Genomic DNA, 5,394 nt, shown 5'->3' with positions numbered 1-5,394 from the left:
TAATTTTAATTCTTTTTGAGAGATTCCTATTAATAACTAGATTTGTATAAGGATTATTATATAGTTTTTTTTAAAGTTAAAATGAATTCTTGCGGTATATTAAAACATGCTAAAATATCAAACAAACATTCTAAGTTCACTCTATCAAAAGCTTTTTGTGCGTCAATTATGAGTGCATATGCATTAAAGTTCCTGTGAGTGGCATAAGAAATCAGTGTATGAAGTGATAACGTATTATCTGTAGTTTGTCTGCCATTTATAAAACCGGTTTGTTCATCTGATATTATCAGGTTAATTACCTTCTTCAATCTATTAGCCAAAATCGATGTCATAATTTTCATATCTATATTCAAAAGTGAAATAGGTCTATAATTATCCGGTTATGTAAATCAGTATTCTCTTCGTATAAGAATAGTTTTCGAAGCATTAAAGTGCGGGTCAGTAATTTTATTATTAGTTATATAGTTGAATACCTGTGGAAGTATTTTCCCCAATATACCACTAAAAGTTTTATAGAATTCTGTGGTCAAACCATCCGGTCCTGGAGCTTTATATGGCTTCAACTTCTTAATTGCATCAGTTATCTCCTCTGAAGAAATTGGTTTAACTAAGTTCATATGAAGCTCATCAGCAATCTTCGGAAAGATAATTTTCTGCAGAAAATCATTATTACTCTTATTTATATTTACTTCCTGTTGCTCACCATATACTTGTGAAAATATTAGTTCAAATGCCTTCATGATATCTTCAGTATTGGTATATGTTTTATTATTAAAGTGTATTTCAGAGATTTGAGAAGGTATTTTCGATTGATTAATAATACGTGCTAGTGCTTTTGAAGGGGTCTGTAGGTGACTGGCGTATTTTACCAGCATTTTCTGCTCATAAAATGATAATTTACTGTTTTGTAGTAAAAAAAGGTCCTTCTGACATTTTAATAACTCTGTTTCAGTTTGTTTACTATAATTCCCAATTAGATCCTGATCCAGTAATTTAATTTTAGTTTCCAATTCTTGTATGTCTCTCACTTGTAATTTCTTATAAAAAGTAGCCTTTGGAGAAACATTCCTCTAATTTGTGTTTTGGTAGTTGCCCATTCTATGTCAGGAGGATGACGGTGTTCCGAAAGATTAGCTAGTAATTGGATAAAGAACTCCTGAGCTTCTTTTATTACATCTTCTTTATGCAATAGATATGGATTTAATGTCCAATTATAACCTCTAAAGCGTATCTTATGACTAGTGTCCTTATTGAAAGTTAATGTGATCATAGAATGGTCCGACAAATGTCGAGCTTGTATATATATATATATATATATATATATATATATAAGAATCAAAAAACATTAGTGCATCTGAAATTAGAAAAAAAGTCGATCCTGGACCACATTTTATGACAACTTGAATAAAATCTAAAGTTATTTGCATTCATTTGATTCTTATTGCATTTAAATGGATCATATAATTTAAAATCTGTTTTAAATTCCTGTAGTGCTATCACTGCTTGGTTATTAAAGGACCTATGGGAGCTTGATTTATCTAATTTAGGGTCTTGGTATGTATTCCAGTCACCTCCTATTATTATATAGTAATTATTATATTGATTCAGAATAAAATAAAGTGATGTTATGAAAAATTGTTGATTGGTACATGGGGCATATATGTTAAGAAGTATCACCGGTTTATCATAAAGTTTGGAAACAAGAATCACATAACACCATCTTCCCTCTTTGTCCATTTTAAAATCTAGGATTTTCTCTTGGTAATGACTTTTAATAATAATCGCCACCCCTGCACTATTAGTTGGCCCTTCCAAAGCTATCACCTCTCTGATCCATTTCTTATTTTTAAGGGCAGTCCATTGATCGTTAGTCAAATGGGTTTCTTGTAACAAAAGAAAACATGCTTTTGACTGGAGGAGTAAATGAAAAAATAATTTCCTTTTTTTCAAATTCTGGAAGCCCTTAACATTCCATGAGTCTATTATCCACATACTAAGATTTTTAAAACTTTAAAGTATATTTTAAAATTGAAAGACGATACTAGATTCAGATGTATTAGCATAGTATATAATATCTGGAAGCAATCTTGACGTCCTATCCCTAACCAGTGCCTATCCACTATTCCCCTGGACCAGGACAAACATAGGTTTTTTACACTGTATAAACTTCTATTGGTACACATCATTACTAAATAACTGTTCTTTATCTTACAAAATAGCACACTAAAAACATGCAAAAAACCTATAATAACTACATCTAACTCTACAAAACCTAACCAAAACATTCCCTACTAAACACTGGTATCTATCTACAGCTCTTGAACACATTATTTAGTTAACACAAATGATATTCCTTACATGCAAAATTACTATTCTACCTCTCTAATAGTTAACATATATTATTAGTTCTATAATTTGGTTATATTACCCTAGAATATCTAATTATCTTATTTAAATCTAACCTAAACAGATATATGACAGTACTCCTATTAAACAGTAATGTTATTGACTTCAAAATAATACACTATATGTTTAATTTATATTTAAAGCATTAAATTTGACAATGTTTATCTAATCTAATTTATTTAACATTGTGATGACAGCAGCATTGGTGAATACAAGTAGCATTAACTATGCTTAGCAGATACTATATCTAAATATATAAACAATATCTAAATAGCACAGTTCCCAAAACATTCAGAACCACATCAGAAAAATAACCTTCAATTTCCCTAGGAATACCAGGATATATTATGTGTTTTTAATTTACTAACTATCCCAGCATTAAAACCCCTTTGTATCTAAACATGTACAGTATTAAAACACAATCTAAAAGCAGGAGAATAAATATTGCAGTACAATACAATATTACTGGTACATCCACATTCAGGCAAACTACCTAAGAAAATAGAATAACTATAGTAACTTTATGTTACTTCTACCATATTACTTAAATGACACATTTTAATCACTACATTAATATACAGTTTAAATCTTACCTGAATGAATTCACATTCCCTTTTAGAGAAATAAAGTTAAAACATACATTAAAAGTCCACGAAGCCTCGTTTTACATTCCCAGTAGGTTCCCCTTCTTCCACAGCGCTCTATCTACTTCCTGGTCATGAAATCCTGTCTTCAAATTCGCAAAGGGGGAACCATTACGCGGACGGACTTCCGGATGTGCCACAATGAAAGCGAACCCTCAGCAGCATCTAAAGGACTTCCTGTTGCCTCACAAAGGAACACAGTTCATAGAAGCTGTAAAAATTTGTGGAATCTTCGTAAACCAGCTGGACCTGCAAAAAAAAACTAGTTAATTATTAACCAAAGGGCCTGGTGAAGAAGAAAGAACAAACAAAGGATTTTGGAGCCTCGAGGTATAGTAGGCATGGAATCCCAGTATCCACATTGTTGTAAACAGACTGAATGTTCCAGTTAAGCTTCCGAAGTTGGGAGGGATTTGAAAATCTTCAAAAAGGTAAGTTTTGCTTCTTTTTTTGTAGAAATGGAATATTTGGATCCATCAACTGTAAAAATTAATGTGTTAGGATATTTCATCTGGAATTTAATATTCTTTTCAATAAGGAACTTGCAGTATGGAGCTAATGCTTGTCTGGCTTGTCTTATTTGCAATGGTAAATCCTGTCCCATAGAAACTCTATTATTTTGCCACATAAAATAACCTCCATTCTTTTTAACAGTTAGAATTATCTTATTTACATCCTGGTAATTAAGAATTTTGACATAAACCGGTCTAGGAATATTTGAGGCTTGTGTTTCCCTAAGAGCTCTATGGGCTCTTTCTATAACAATTTGCTTAGCCATATCAGCGTCCTTGAACAATATTTCCAGTATTTGTATAATGGTAGCCATTAAATCATTATATTGAATAGTTTCAGGAATTCCTCTGATAATTATGTTGTTCCTTCTGGATCTTGCCTCCAAGTCCAGAATCTTGTTTTGCATAGATTGAATGTCCAGGTCATGAATATCTGTTTTTTTTGTAAGCAATGTTATTCTGTCCTCATTTTCGGATATCCTAGCTTCTGATTTCTCTATCCTTTCAAGAATTTGACTGCATGTGGCACCAAAAGAAAGTACCTGGTTTGAAAGTTCTTTTAAAGCTTCTTGTATGGGCAACAAAGCAGTTTTGATGTCTTCCATGTTAGCCAGTTGATCCGGTTTATTTGTCATTCCAGCTTTTAAAAGTTCCTGTTGTTTTACAGTTTTCTGTCTTTTGATTGTTGAATCTTTTTCTGGTGACTGCAGTGCTGATAATTTGGTTTTAGTTGTTGTTGTTTCCATGCTTTTTTCCTCTTTTGACATCGTGAAACAGAAGTCAGACAGATCCTTTGTTTAATACTCTTTTCAGAGTCAGGCAAACAATCAGCTCTAATCCTGTGAATTTAATTAGTTTCCTTCTGTTCTTTTACCTCTCAGGCTATGTTTGATTGTAGTAGAATAGTTATATCCAACGATTAATGCAAAAAATCTTGTAGTATAATCTTAGGATTGATTTTTATTCCGCGTATCTGGAGAGCTGTAGATGTACAGTGTCTACAGAATGGCGGCCATCTTTGTCTCCAGCAATTTAAAACTTTTTAAATGAAGCAAGGCAAGTGCACAACTGAAAAACGATTTAAGAGGCAGTAACACAGTAGAATAAGTAGCTAGTCTACATATACAGAGAAGCCTATGTATACAGAAAAGCAGCTAAAACACACTTAAACAAGCATAAGCCCATAGTTTTTCTCTCTGTTCTAAAAATTCAGTTTAGTATATATTTCTCAGATAATGTATGCATCAGATAATAAACTGATAAGAACAGATACTGCATTTGATCTTAACCAAAAGACAACGAAGATAACCTTTGTAGAGGAAGCAATTAACCATTGTGCTGCTTTCTCAGTGGAAAAGAATGTGTGTGAATGTGTGTGTGTATATGTATGTGCACATGCAGTTCTGTGTCTCCAGTTTTTGAGCATGGCTTTGTTCTTAATGTGCTCCAAGAGTCCAACCAAACTCTTGGCTTGGCTCTGGTTTGGCTTTTTATTTCAAATATCCCAGATTTGCTCATCTCTCTGCCTGTCTTTATTCACTCTTATAAACTATAGCAGCTAAGCACTGAGGAACATTCTGTCATTGCCCTCATAATTTGATAATACACTTGTTTATACAAATGTGAGTCAGAAAACAAACAAATAATAAACAAGGAATGAGTATGTCACACTCACATCAGCGTGCAAACACACACACACACACACACACACACACACACACACACACACACACACACACACACACACACACACACACACACACACCATACAGACACATACAAAGTCACACATATACAAAAACTCAAACACAGACACTTTCCTGTATACCTTC

The 5,394-nt window shown here is 32.8% G+C and overlaps 1 non-coding gene across 1 annotated transcript; it reads right to left on the bottom strand.

Annotated features, from left to right (window-relative positions):
• Positions 1-4,671: 4,671 nt before the first annotated feature.
• Positions 4,672-4,870, bottom strand: LOC122800571. The gene has a single exon (XR_006364589.1). It is a non-coding gene; the product is annotated as a U2 spliceosomal RNA (small nuclear RNA).
• Positions 4,871-5,394: the final 524 nt, after the last annotated feature.

Source organism: Protopterus annectens, chromosome 4.part0, assembly GCF_019279795.1.
Source record: "Protopterus annectens isolate FY-2018-M chromosome 4.part0, PAN1.0, whole genome shotgun sequence".
Lineage (NCBI taxonomy): Eukaryota > Metazoa > Chordata > Ceratodontiformes > Protopteridae > Protopterus > Protopterus annectens.
The sequence above is the reverse complement of the archived record's forward strand: the minus strand, read 5'-3'. Positions and strand labels throughout refer to the sequence as shown.